This window comes from Eumetopias jubatus, unplaced genomic scaffold, assembly GCF_037043125.1.
Source record: "Eumetopias jubatus isolate StellerSeaLion01/CBP00866 unplaced genomic scaffold, mEumJub1_p1.0 scaffold_3, whole genome shotgun sequence".
Classification (NCBI taxonomy): Eukaryota; Metazoa; Chordata; class Mammalia; order Carnivora; family Otariidae; genus Eumetopias; species Eumetopias jubatus.
In genome coordinates, this window is record NW_028274809.1 from 38,213,961 (window position 1) to 38,228,757 (window position 14,797).

The following is a 14,797-nucleotide window of genomic DNA, read 5'->3' on the forward strand; positions in this document are numbered from 1 at the left end:
GCCGCCAGACACGCCCCCTCTTCCCACCCTGAAAGCGCAAAGCTGACGCAAGCTCCCACTGTTTGTAAGGCCTACTGTAAATGCTTTCGTCATCCTACCGGCCAATCAGGGAGCTCAGGGCCTCCCGGACACACCCCACTAGAGGCATGGCCGGCCTCTAGTTCCCGCTTCGCGCTCGGGGGCTTTTATATGAGACTCATGGTGACCGCACTCCCCACCTCCCGTGTTGGAACTCTTCCCCGGATTCGCCAACCGCCACCGTTCTCTTGGGTGCTGTTTGAGGTCGCGAGGCTCGGCACGCGAGCCCAACCCAGGGGTGGAAGGAAGCTCGAGGTTCTGGGCGTTAATTACGTAACTGTCCAAACCAGTGAGTGCTGAGCCGGACCGCCATCGCTACTGGCTGCGAAGTCTGGCCGTCGGACTCTTGCTGTTTAATGATTGTCTAACACGGGACCGGCTATGCTTACCCCAGGAGATTGTTGCGAGGGTAACATAAGGTCGTGTCCTTAGGGAAGAGACTCATTCAATTTGCCTTCTCTTGTGTGGCCAACATTTTAATTGGTGTTTGTGGATAGTGTGGGTTTCCCATAGTCCAGACAAACCAATTTTGCTTTAATTTACCCATTTCAGGAATCAAGTCATCAAATCCTGACATCCTTTTCTCCTCCGTTTGTTCCCAGGTCCTTATTTAACCTTTGTACGTTTTCTGTAAACTGGATAGCAGTACCACGTACTGAATACAGTTTTGAGGAGTCAATGAGATGGTTGATTAAATATTGCCAACAAATATTGGGCACTTGTTATAGAAAAAAAAAGCAGGGTAATGAGGTGGAGAGGGGTAAAGTAGGGTGCTATTCAGTACAGAGTGGTCAGGTGGGCCTCTGAGGAGGTGATACTGAACAAAGGCCTAAATGAAGTGAGGAATTTATGTATTTGGGGGGGAAAGTAACTTCTGGTGGAATACCAAGTGCAAAGGCCCCAAACAAACAATTTTACTCCGTTTTATGAAGAGCAAGGTATTTGAATCACAGTGGGTGAGGAGGAGAGAGGTAGGAAATGGGGTCAGAGGTAGTGAGGACTTTACCATAGTGCCTGGGAGGCCATGGTACCAACTTTGGATTTTATTCTAAGTGTGAAGGGAAGTCATGCAAGTTTAGAGGTCAGAATAGTGACTTGATCTAATTTACATTCACAGAAATATTCTAGCTGCTGTGTGTATGTATGATTATTTGGGGGGGTGATATAAATAATGATATAGGGAATTTGTTATTTTTATTATTTTTCTATCTTGCTTTGTTCATTGCAGTCATGCTTTATGGAGTGAGTTGAAATCACGAGCTACAAAGTTTGTCAAACACTTTTCAATATAACACAGGATGTACTTGTTGATTGAGGTGGTTCTGTAGCTGCATCCAAGCAATTCTGTATTAGATTACCTTCAAATACAGAATCCATGCTCTTCCTGACTTAAATATTTTCAGTAATGTTTTCCTTAAAACACATTTTTATCATATTACTCCCCTGCTCAAAAACCAGTTGTTACCAGTTGTCTAGAAAATACAATGCCACCTCCTACTAAGTTCTATTTCAAACTATTGGTATTGTTAACTAGATGGGCTGTAAAACATAATTTTTCAGTACAATACATGATATGCTTATGTACTTAATATAAGGCCTTTTATTAAATTTGCCAAACATCTTCTCACTCAACTCTTCCAAGATGTATGAATTAGAGTTTCCCAATAAAAAACATTTTTTAAAGCAAATAAAAGAATCTTTGTAATAGATGACAGTACATGGTCCTCATCTGACTTCTCAGCAAAGGAAATATTGTCATAAGCTTAAAGGTGATAATAAACTCTGGTTCAGTTTCAGTAGATGACAGTGCTTTCATAAATTGGGGGTTAAAAGGTCTATCAACATAAAAAGATTGGTAGTAAATTAAAACTCAGCAGAGACCTGTGAGAGTCAGTCTCTTAGAGTCCAAACCATGGACTGTCAACTATGCTGTCAAAAATATATTTGACACAATACCACATATTAAATATTCTTGCCAAAATAAGTGAATCTGAATTTGGTCAATCTTATAGATAAGCCAGTTTATACAGGGGAATAGAAGAACAAGTTAAATGACACCAAAGGAAATTCAATCTGCCAAATAATATGGGAAATTTTATAGGACGAATGACCCATTTCTTCAACAAATGTCAAATACAGAAGGAGGAAAGATGGGGCACCTGGGTGGCTCAGCCGATTGTCTGACTCTTGATTTTGGTTCAGGTCATGGTCTTGAGGTCATGGGAAAAAGCCCCGCATTGGGCTATGGGCTGAGCATGGAGCCTGCTTAGGATTCTCTCTCTCCCTCTCTCTTTCTGTCCCTCCCTCCCTCCCTCCCCCCTGCTTGTGCTCTCTCTCTCTCTCAAAAAAAAAAAAAAAAGGAGAAAGGAGGCAGGGGACTGTAGTAGATTCATTTTTTAAAATAGGGAGAAGGGGAGGGGCAGAGGGAGAGAGAGAATCTTAAGCAGACTCCACTCCCAGTGCAGAGCCCCACATGGACTCACGACCCTGAGATCATGACCTGAGATGAAATCAAAAGTCTCAGAGGCTTAACAGATGGAGCTACTCAAGTGCCCCTATTTATTTTTCCTTTCAGTATTTTTGATATACAATGTTACATTAGTTTAGGTGTACAACAGTGATTGGATGAGTTTATACATTATGCTATGTTCACCATAAGTATAGCTACCATCCATACTGGTTAGATTTAAAAGATTTAAGAGACATTTTTTTGGATTTTGTTTTGAACAAATAAATATAAAAAGACATATACAAGACTAAGAAATTCAAGTGAAATCTCTACTTCAGTAAAGATTTATACTGAAGCTTTTATAAGTGAAATAAGATGTCTGTGATATGCTTTAAAATGATCCAATGGAGGGTGAAGAAATAGAGTGGATAAAACAAAATTGATCATTTGTTGACAATTATTGATCTGGATGATGGGTAAATGGCAAGTTTATAATAATATATCCTGTTTTAATGGATGTTTGAAATCTTTCTATATATATAATATTTAATATAAGGATGTTGTTAAACAGGGATTACAGAACCATGGTGACAAAAAGTGGATACTGATATAAGAAAGCAGTAGGTACCACTGCATGTCAAGGTTCTGGGTGTTAATTACATAACTGGTGGGTTTGATGATTTGCTGAGAAGACTCATGGGACTCCACCTATAGTTGTACTCACAGCTATAATTTATTACAGCAAAAGGATATAAAGCAAAATGAGTAAAGGGAAAAGGAGCATGTGGGATGTCTGGGGGAACTGGGTGAAACTTCCAAGGGTCCTTTACCTGTGAAATAAAATCATACAGGACGTGCTTAATTCTTCTGACAATTCTGACCACGTGTGTGAAATGCTGCCAACCAGATAAGCTCATTAGAGACTCAGTGTCCAGGGTTTTTATTGGGGGCTGATCATATAAGAACAGCGAGTCTTAATCAGTTCTGGGTATAGTGAAAACTTACCTGAAATACAGGTCTCTAAATGCCAGCCAAAGGCCAACCTTATAAGCAAGTGTTTCAAAGAATAGCAGGCAGGCCTGACTTTTGTGCACACTCCCCTCCTGCTGAAGGAACAAGGAAGAATTCAGGGTTATCAGAACTTAGAAACAGTCCCAAAATGCTGGGACCCCACCACTGCTTGGCTGGTGCTAGTGCCTAAGAAGCATAAAGATGACACATCCCCTACTCCCAAGCCCCCCAGAGCTGGGTCCCAGGTATCTGAGGAGGAAGTGTGGGCTGATATTGGTGCATCTGAGGGAGTGCAATGAGGCCCTTTTGATCCAGTCCTTCACACACTAAGAACGTAGGAAATAGGTTTAAAAATAAGTAACTTGCACAAACTAGAAAGCAGCACAGCCAGCACATGAACACCCGTCTTCTGACCTTGCATCAGAACGCTGCTTTGTACTCTATGACTTCTTGAAAGATGAAGCAGCAACTTTGTGATACTAAAATATTAGAACTGTTTTTTAAAACAGCTCAATTAGAGTCAGTCAAAACTCAAAATTTGAGGTAGTGATTCAAACCAGAAATGTGAACAAGAGAAAAGAGGATAATTGACTAGCCAGGAAGGGCTGCAAAGGGTAACAATATAGTTTAGGGGCTCTTCTCAACTTTCCAGATTCAGACATTTTTAGTTCAGGGCATTCGGAGTTTATCAAGAAAATGGGTCTTCCTGGTTACATAACCAGCCTCATCCAATCCTCGAATTCCCCTTTGGCAACTCCCTGCCACACACTGTGGCTTCTAGTCACAGAATGGCTCCTAGATTCTACAGACACCGTAGTGTTTGTGGCCTAAACGGTCCTCTTTTCCTAGAGGGTCCTCCTTTCTATTCCCGTCTTCCATCTCCTCTACTCCCTTTCATCTGGCTGCTTCCTCCTCCACCGTATGAAACTCATGAAATGTTCCCCCACCCAGAAAAATCTCAGCCTAGGCATTATATATAGCTATTGATAGCATGGTTTGATATTTCTGTACAGTCCTAAAATCCCACAAATATATTTAACTCTTCTAACCACTTTGTATTATAATTGTTTCTATGTCTTTCTCCCAGCATTGGACTATAAAGAAGCTGAAATACTAGGGTTTCTGTGGTATTTCTATAATATATGAAAACAGTAGGCAAAATATTTTACATTAGGATTACCATTTTAAAAATCTGAGACATATCGGGCGCCTGGGTGGCACAGTTGGTTAAGCAACTGCCTTCAGCTCAGGTCATGATCCTGGAGTCCCTGGGATCGAGTCCTGCATCGGGCTCCCTGCTTGGCGGGGAGTCTGCTTCTCCCTCTGACCTTCTTCCCTCTCGTGCTCTCTGTCTCTCATTCTCTCTTTCTCTCAAATAAATAAATAAAATCTTTAAAAAAAATCTGAGACATATCAAAAAAAAGAAAGAAAAAAAATCTGAGATATGGTTTCAATTCACCTGTCTTTTTGGTGTGCAGCGTTATTTCTTTAGCCAGTTTGCATATGTTATGAGTTTCAGATCTTTGAGCCCTTGTGTCCTCCACAAGTAGCACATTTTGTTGAGATTGCTCCTAAAGATGCTTTTGTTACATTAGCAAATTGTACTGGGACCTGGGATGTGGTTGGTTTAGGCCAGGACACCTGCCCTCACTTGGAGCTGTCAGTTACTCTCTTATTGATACCTCACTTCATTTTCAATTAAGCCTATTTCCTTCTTATATATTTTCCTTTTACTTTTGGGATTATTTTTCTTAACAGAAAAGAAAGAAACAAATGAATTGGAGAGTGCACTTTGTCTTCTGTTATATTGAGCCATCTACCTCAGGTAACAGAACTAGTTTCATTATTCTTGCTTCAAACAAAAGCCTTCATATTTTCCTTAGCATTTTGTCATAAGTGTCAGCTCATTGAGATTTTAGCCTTTCTCACACTATTTTTGTAGGTTTTTGCCACTTTAAAATTTCTTTTACTTTTTTTTCCACTCAAGAAAATCTCACACCCTTTTTATAAGTTATTAAGTTTACAACATGCTAAATACTTTACCCAAATGTGGGAAAACAGCCTGGAGGTGCAAAGCACAATAAAATAATTATATGAAAAGAAAAAGCCAAAAATAACCAGTCAAAACAAAGTTACTGTAGCTGGCAATACTTAAAATTGGTAATTTGTATTATTTATTTATTTTAAAAGATTTTTTAAAAAAATATTTATTTGGGAGAGAGAGCATGAGCGGGGAGGAGGGGCAGAGGGAGAGGGAGAAGCAGGCTCCTGGCTGAGCAGGGAGCCCGATGCAGGACTCAATCCCAGGACCCTGGGATCATGACCTGAGCCGAAGGCAGATGCTAACAGACTGAGCCACCCAGGCATCCCTGTAATTTGCATTTTTTTAAAAAGTTGCATAGCTTAGAAAAAGTTACATAGCTGCAAAGTGATTCATTACTGATTACTGTTTAGCAATTTTAAGTGGAAACAATTTATTTAATAGGTTGCAATTTAGTAGATAATCCTAGATTTAATTACTTATAAAATAATTATATAATTTGATTTACTCTTTGGACTGCATTCTGATATTGTTAAAGCTTTAAGAAATTAACATTTTAACTTTCTTATGTAGAAATCTATTTTCCATTCATGGGGAAAAAATAAAAACTTGAGATTATGGTCTACATTCAAAGAATGTTTTACTGCTTAATTGCATTTCTTGATTTCACATTTAGGACTTTATAAGAAGTAAATTATGTGGTTTTCAATTTAACAGGAGATGATTGCAGAAACATCATGTCAGGGAAAATAAAGAGATTTCAAATTAAAAAAATGAATCAAAACACAGCTAGTTTCACAGCTTTAGGGAACTTAATAATAAATGAACTTTTAAGTCAGTTAACATTGGCATCTGAATACAAAATATTTATTAGTATTACCTATACAGATGACTATCAGCGGATGTGCAGAATTTTCTAAATCTCCACGTCTTTAAAATGCATGTACTGGGCGCCTGGGTGGCTCAGTTGGTTAAGCGACTGCCTTCGGCTCAGGTCATGATCCTGGAGTCCCAGGATCGAGTCCCGCATTGGGCTCCCTGCTCAGCAGTGAGTCTGCTTCTCCCTTGGACCCTCCCCCCTCTCAAGCTCTCTCTATCTCATTCTCTCTCTCAAATAAATAAATAAAATCTTAAAAAAAACCCTGCATGTTACTGAGTTCTCTATGATTGTCCATTTCTATATTACTGAATCTTAGAGAACTCAGGTTTCTGACTGAGTATGCCTTCATTTTTGTTGTTTTTCTAGTAACAGATCTTCATATCCTCTCCCTTTTCCAAGCATCTTCAAAAGACAAGAAAACCTATAAAAGAGGAATCTGGAAAAAGAAAAGAAAAAAAAGAGGAATCTGTTGTTTAATCTGAAGGGTGCTTAGGGCAAGATCTGTTTATCTCAAACCATCAGTGCAGCCTTAATGATATATAAACGAGATGGATATAGATAAGACAGTCATGCTATAATAATGCCCTGCTGCAGTTCTTCAAGGCATATTGCACATTCGCCAGCATCTTTACTCAGTATATCCTTAGATTAGCAGTTCATTATGAAAGGATATCTCAGGAACACCCAATAAGAAAGCAATGCACAGGGCAGGGTATGCGGGAAGGGGAATCAGAGCTTCCACGCTCTCTGAGCGTGCCACTCTCCCTAGGGGCCACATGTTTACCAACCCAGAGGTTTCTGATTTCTTTCTTTCTTTCTTTTTTCTTTCTTTCTTTTTCTTTCTTTCTTTCTTTCTTTCTTTCTTTCTTTCTTTCTTTCTTTCTTTCTTTTTCTTTTTCTTTCTTTCTTTCTTTCTTTCTTCCTTTCTTTTTCTTTTTCTTTCTTTCTTTCTTTCTTTCTTTCTTTCTTTCTTTCTTTCTTTCTTTCTTTTCTTTCCTCTTTCTTTCTTTCCTTCCTTCCTTCCTTCCTTCCTTTCTTTTTCTTTCTTTCTCTCTTTCTTTCTTTCTCTTTCTTTCTTTTTCTTTCTTTCTTTCTTTCTTTCTTTCTTTCTTTCTTTCTTTCTTTCTTTCTTTCTTTCTTTCTTTCCTCTTTTATGTAGGACTCCTTTCATCTTTTGGCCTTTTTGTTAAAGTCTAATTTTATCAGGAACTCCTTATTTATTCATTATAGCATCTTTATGCTTGAACTCCTTCTTTTTTGGAATAATCTGTAATTATTATAGTGTGTAATTTTTGCCAACACCCACCTTCTTAAACAGTCTTCTCTTTAAGAATCTCTGGTGTAATAATTAGAAAATATGTATACTGAATGTGCTTGTATATACATAACATTAATCAGTGAATACATAAAACACTCAATCTTTGAGCAATAAGACAGGTGAGGAAAGGTTTTTACTTTTCATTTAATATCTTTGGGGAGATACTTTGTAAAAATATTTTATTTATTTATTTGAGAGAGGGAGTGAGCAAGAGAGAGCACATGAGCAGGGGCAGAGGGAAAGGGAGAAGCAGACTCCCCTAATGAGCAGGGAGCCTGATGCAGGGCTCCATCTCAGGACCCTGCGATCATGACCTGAGCCACAGGCAGCTGCTTAACCAACTGAGCCACCCGCGTGCCCCTAGTTTTTTTTTTTTTAAGATTTTGTTTACTCATTTGACAGCATGAGCAGGGAAGAGAGGCAGATGGAGAGAAAGGGGGAGAAACAGGTTCCCCACTGAGCACAGAGCCCGAATCGAGACCTGATCCCAGGACCCTGGGATCATGACCTGAGCCGAAGTCAGATTCGTAACTCACTGAGCCACCCAGGTGCCCCTGGGAGTGTGTGTGTGGGGGGATACTTTTGAATAATTTGTAACATACTTTTTTTGGAAACAAAACTAAATTACCCATGACATTGGATTTGTCAACAGTTTGTTGAATAGGACACCAAATGCACAAACAACAAAAGAAAAAAAAATGGACTTCATCAAAATTAAAAATTTTGTGCATCAAAGGATATTGTCAACCAAGTAAGAAGTCAACCCTTAGTGAATTAGAAAAACTCCTGTGTGTCTCCTTTACTACTCACACAAAACACCTCACTTCTGGTTACCAAATGTATGAAAGTTTTTCCCACACCAAGTAATTCTGGGCAATACCAGCTAGGTGTTATTACCATTTAGCTCAATTCCTACACTATCTTTACCTGGAGATAGTATCAGATCCCACAGGTTAAGGGCTTAGTCCCACAAAACTGTTCCCATCGCATTTCAGATGCCAATTGCAAGTAGTACATCCCCGGGTTACCCACAACTTCTTTCTCATTTGGCTAGAAATCAGAGGTTCCTACAACCCTCTCGAGTTTGAGGTTCACCAGTTTATATTAAAGGTTATGATAAAGGATACAGATGAACAGCCAGATGAAGAGATACATAAGGCAAGGTCTAGGAGTGTCCCAAGTGCAGGAGCTTCTGTCGTGTGGAGCTGGGGTGTGTTACCCTCTCAGTGTGGATGTGTTCCCTAGCCTGGAAACTCTCTGAACCCTGTACTTGTTGGGATTTGATGAAGTTTCCTCACACAGGCATGATCAATTATTAACTCTATTTCTGGCCCCTCTCCCTCTTCGGACAAGTTGGAGGAGTAGGGCTGAAAATTCCAAGCTTCTAATTATGGCTTGGTTTTTCTGGTGACAATGGAAAAAAGATGCTCATATCGCTCTTATCACTTAGGAATCCTCAAGGGTTTTAGGAGCCATGTGTCAGGGACAGGATCAAAGACCAAATATTAGAACAAGAGGTATTCCTGGTGCTCTTATCACTTAGGAATTTACAAGGATTTTAGGAGATCTGTGCTAGGAACTTGAGGCACAGACCAATGTATAAATTTTCTATTATCTCACATATAGAATGGGAGAAGATATTTGCAAATCATATATCTGATAAGGAATTAAGATCCACAACATTTAAGAATTCCTGGAATTTAACAAGACAAACAAAACCCACCTAAATTTAAAAATGGGCAAGGGTGGGGGACGCCTGGCCAGCTCAGTCAGTAGAGCATGTGACTCTTGATCTCCAGGTCATGAGTTTGGGCCCCACTTTGGGCATAGAGATTACTTTAAAAAAATAAAATAAACATTAGAAAATGGGCAAAGACTTGGATAGACATTTCTCTAAAAGATGTACTAATGGCCAATAGGTATATGAAAAGATGCTCAACATCCTTAGCCAATAGGGAAATGCAAATCAAAATTATAATGAAATACCACTTCATACCTACTAGGATGGCTATGAAAAATGATACACACAGAAAATAAGTGCTGATGAGGATGTGGAGAAATTGGATTCCTCATACATTACTAATGGGAATGTAAAATGGCTTAGCTGCCGTGTAAAACAGTTTGTTGGTTCCTTAACATATTACTCAGCAATCCAACTTCTAGGTATAGATATGTCCAAAAGAATTATTTAAAGCAAAGACTCAAACAGATATTTATATGCCTGTTGTTCATTGCAGCATTATTCACAATATCTAATCAGTGGAATTGACCTAAGTGCTCATCAGTGGATGAACAGATAAACAAAATGTGGTATATACATACAATACAGAATTACTCAGCCTTAAACAAGAATGAAGTTCTGATATATGCTACAACTTGGATGAACCTTGAAAATATTGTGCTAAGTCAAATAAGCCAGACACAAAAGGACAAATATTGTACAATTCCACTTATATGAAGTGTCTTGAAAAAGCCAATTCATAAAGACAGGAAGGTTAGACATTACCAGGAGCTGGGGAGAAGGGGTAATTGTTGCTTAATGCTTACAGAGTTTGTTTGAGGTGATAAAAAAGTTTGGATATAGTTAGTTGTGATAGTTGCACAACAGTTTGTACTTAGTGTCCCTGAATTGCATACATTAAAATGGTTCAAATGGTAGTTATATATATTTTACTACCAACATAAGTAAATAAAAGAATGCCTGCCAGATATGGCCCATGGACCAGAGTTTGCTGTTCCTTCTATAGGAGATCGTGACCTTAGTGGGCCACTTAACCCTTTATCACTCACCTGAGGATCCATGGGACCATTCATGTTGACAGCCTAATAGCAAGATATCCCTACTTGTTACCCGTGCTCAGTGTCTGAGTTAAAAGCCCCTCTAGTAATCATCTCTCCTATATCCTCATTATACACCTCAGTGCTCCTTCTCAGCTGGTTTTCTCTCTTAAACGTTTCCATTATGCCTTCTGGAAACTGTAATCTGTGATTCATAAGCTTCCCTTCTCAATACATCTTTTATTACAAGCACTTTTTCTTTCATTTCTTTTATATTTCAGTTAGGGTATTTTATTGATATTTTTCAAAATTATCTGTGTGATCAGGTCATACTGGCTATGATTTTTATTTCAGGAGAGTATAGAAGGTGTTGTATAGGGTTGAGAACAATGGTCTTAACTGCATCTTGGCTTTGCTGTGAAGCATTCCTGTACTTTCTCTCTCATATGGAGGCTGCTTATTTTTTTCTCACCCATAGGCACATTTTATCTAAAAGTGGAGGTGGGTGACAGACCACATATATTGTTGAACACTCGGATACATTTATTTCTTTTTCTGACCATGTTATACTGGAGATCTGTCTGTCTTCTCCCAGAATTCAGATGTAGATGAGAAAAGAGGCTTTGATAGGCAGTGTTTCTCAATGCATGGTAGTAGGCCACCTGTAAAGAATTATCAGCTCTTGGGCTCCACCTCAAATCTACTACATCACTCTGAAGTTTGGGTTCACAACCAACACTTTAGAGAACTTTCTCGGGGAAGGAGGGGGAGTTGGTTAAGCCTCTGCCTTGGGCTCAGGTCATGATCTCGAGGTCCTGGGACTGAACCCTGCATTGGGCTCCCTGCTCGGCGGGGAGTCCGCTTCTCCCTCTCCCTCTGTCTCCCGCTCAACACCCCCAAGCCCCGGCTCATGCTCTCTCTCTCTCAAATGAATAAAATATTAAAAAAAAAAGCTTCTCAGAGGATTTGAGTGGTTAGAATTTGAGAATCAGCGCATTAGTCGGAGAGAAAGGAGGTTTCAGAACTGAGCACATGCATGTGCCCCCTGCCTCTGCTAACTTCCACACATGGAGACCCCTGGAGAAGCATAACCATTGATAAGTTGCCATGAATTAGAAAAAGAGGCTTTATTAAAAGTTATTTTAAATTAGTCACCATTCCAAGAAAGAAAAAATGAGAATTTTGGAAGGGGAATTTGCTCACCCACATACTTTCTATGTACTACACATGTACTTCAAGAGAATAGGACCATTGTGTCTCTCACTCCTCCCTACTGCTTTCAGACCATTATTTACCCACCTTTTGGTGAAAGCTGAAAATTCTTTGAAGCTCATATCCTTAGGGGATAGTGTTATCCTCTGTCTGGCTGCGTCAATGTCATCTGATGGAAGACAATTTTATACATTGTAGTGGACATTATGGTGGGCTACCCAGTTTCCTTCCTTTCTCCCCTCATAACTGGAACCGTTGAGAATTCTGTCTGTGGCAGCTCTCTGATGCATCCCTCTCTGGGTTTTGCTTGTAGTTAAAAGAGAGCTGCTTCTCCCAAGGTCATGCCCTCTTCCTGGGAAAATTCACATCCCAAATCTTATTGATATGGGAGTATAAAGCCCAACTCCCTTGCCTCAATTTGGGACAACTCTGAAGGGCCATCTCATCTCCAAAGCTCCCTATAGGGAACCCAACCTGTGATCCAAGAAAGCAGACTCTAAAATAAGACTTTTAGATCTGAATCACTTGCAGTCTGGCTTGCAATGAGGACCCTCTCACTGGTGATAAGCACAAATAGATTCTACTGAGATATTGGGGGAAAGCCACGGAAAGGTTGAGAGTGATTGGTCACTTATTAAATGTTAAGTGTAAAAGCTGGAGGGCATTCTTGGTAGTATATAAAGAGTCTCATTGGTTGCAGGTAGAGAACATAAAAAAGCTGATTGTCAAGCTTAGGTCTTAAGAGTAGCAGATCTCCAAAAGTGGACAGAATTTTCAGCCTCAGCATTTCTCTTACACAAAGTGAGGGCCCTGATTGGGAAGGATTGCAATCCTAAGAAATAGGACAAGGACATCTGGGTAAGTGCACTCAAGAATCTTGAAATCTTAGATTTCCCTGAATCCTCTAGACTACAGAAGTGGCCTAATTGTCCCTGTTAAAAAGCTAGTACTCCTTCTTTGCTTGAAGAACATACAGAGACCTCTGACTTATAAAACAACAGGTGTCCTGCTCGGGAATTTTCCTTATGTTCCCTCCTGAACACCAGACCAATAACTGGGTCCCACCTAGCCAGGAAACAGTTGGACCTGCTAAGGGAGGAAAGGGACACCTCAAAGGAGCTGAAGGACTGAGCCAATATGTACCAACAGGAGCTAGGAATGGCAGGACTACTGTGGAAGTTGGTGGAAGAAGGGATGATCAAAAGAGTCAATAAGTGGCTGTGCTAGAATAGATATTCAATGTGAAGGCCAAAAAACTTAGCAGTTTTTTTTTTAAGCTTTGTTTCCTAAAGCAATAAGGAATGTGAGAGAGGCACCAGCATCACTGAACAGGACTGAGACTAGGGTGAAGTGAATAAAGTACTTGCCTCAGGTGCAAAATTTAAGAAGGTACCAAAAAGCACAGTAACCAATATAATCTTTTAACATATTTTTAAAAATCAAAATTAATGGAGAAAAATCCATATGAACAAGATATCAAAATCTTAAATAAAGACAGGATCAATATTACTGATTTTTCCTTTTGCCCCAGACTCCAATATGGCCCAGGGAAAGCACTGTTAGTCATGGTGGCCGTCCTTTATAGGCCTCAGGTGATAGTAGCCAATAAAGTTACACAGCTGAGCTCCATGATAGCAATGGGGATGATGGGATCCCAAAATAGAGGCCAAGTGGTGATGCTTAACCATCAGAAGCAAGGTGGGCACAATTATAATTAGCACAGGGTTGGAATGGCTGCCTTGGGGGTCCTGACCTGCAGAGCGATATTTAGATGGTTAATACAGTAGGATTTCCTTAGAGGCAAATTGATGGGCAGCATACAAGGGTGTTGTTCAATCTATTAGAACCAGGAGAAATCAAGGATGGATGTTCAGGAGGCTGAAGGCAGCTATTCCAGTTAGGGAAAAAAAAAAGGTGATTCTCTAGTTTTCAGACCTGAGCTAGTTTTCAAACTTAGAATGATTTGATTTTAGACCATTTGATTAAAAGAGAAGCTAGGTCCTCCAGAAAGACTATGTAACACCAAAGTATGTGTTAATGAATCCCCTAGTACTTTTCCAAAGGCACCTATCATTTGCTCTGGTAACTATACATTAGGAAAAGTGGAATAATCTAACATTTTGAGGGCCATGGACAGAGTCCAAGTTGGCCTTGATACCCAAAGTGTCATGGTGTCTGTTAGATTGGTGGTAGATTGGGTCACAGATAGAGTCCTGGCCCAGGTCTGGCTCATAGTGTCAAGTGTCATTTTCCAAGTCCCTAAATGTGTAAATGTAATGAACATACTTAGAAGTTGGCCAAACCTCCATATAGGTTCCATAGCCCGTAGAATAAGAACATATGGGGAAGGCTACTGAATAGCTCCCCCTACACCCTGCCAAGATAGTAAATAAAAAACATTATTATATTCTAGGAAATATGGCAGAGATTAGTGCCTTAAAGACCTAAAGCATGCAAGGATAGTGGTCCACATTATATTTACACTTAAGTCAGGCCCTTACAAAGCCTACACATATCCTGGAGGATGACAGTGAATTATCACATTCAACAAAGTAGTATCCTCAATTGAAGTTGTAGATACCAAACGTTGTATCTAGAGCAGATTAACAGATTAACATGACCTCATATACATAGTAGGCCAGTATTGATATGATGAAAGAATTGTTTTCTGGAGTACCTGGGTGGCTCAGTCAGTTGAGTGTCTGACTCTTGGTTTCGGCTCTGGTCATGATCTCATGAGTTGTAGGATTGAGCCCCACATCAGGCTTTGCACTCAGTGGGGAGTGTGCTTGAAGATTTCCTCCCTCTACCCCTCCTCCACACTCGCTCTCTCTTAAATAAATAAATAAATAAATAAATAAATAAATAAATCTTAAAAAAGAAAGAATTGTTTTCCATCCCTAATAATACAGAGGATTTAAAACAGTGTGCATTCTCCTGGGTTGGACATCAGTGTACGTTTTACGTTTTACCACTGGATTATGTTAACTCCCCTATAATATAGTCTATCAAAATAACTCTATCATAATA

The 14,797-nt window shown here is 39.6% G+C and overlaps 1 long non-coding RNA gene across 1 annotated transcript; it reads right to left on the reverse strand.

Annotated features, from left to right (window-relative positions):
* Positions 1–3,238: 3,238 nt before the first annotated feature.
* On the reverse strand, positions 3,239–3,611 carry LOC148164686 (uncharacterized). The gene is made up of 2 exons (XR_015767927.1): positions 3,533–3,611; positions 3,239–3,357 (listed from the first exon to the last, which is right to left on the reverse strand). It is a non-coding gene; the product is annotated as an uncharacterized LOC148164686 (long non-coding RNA).
* Between the last annotated feature and the right edge of the window lie 11,186 nt (positions 3,612–14,797).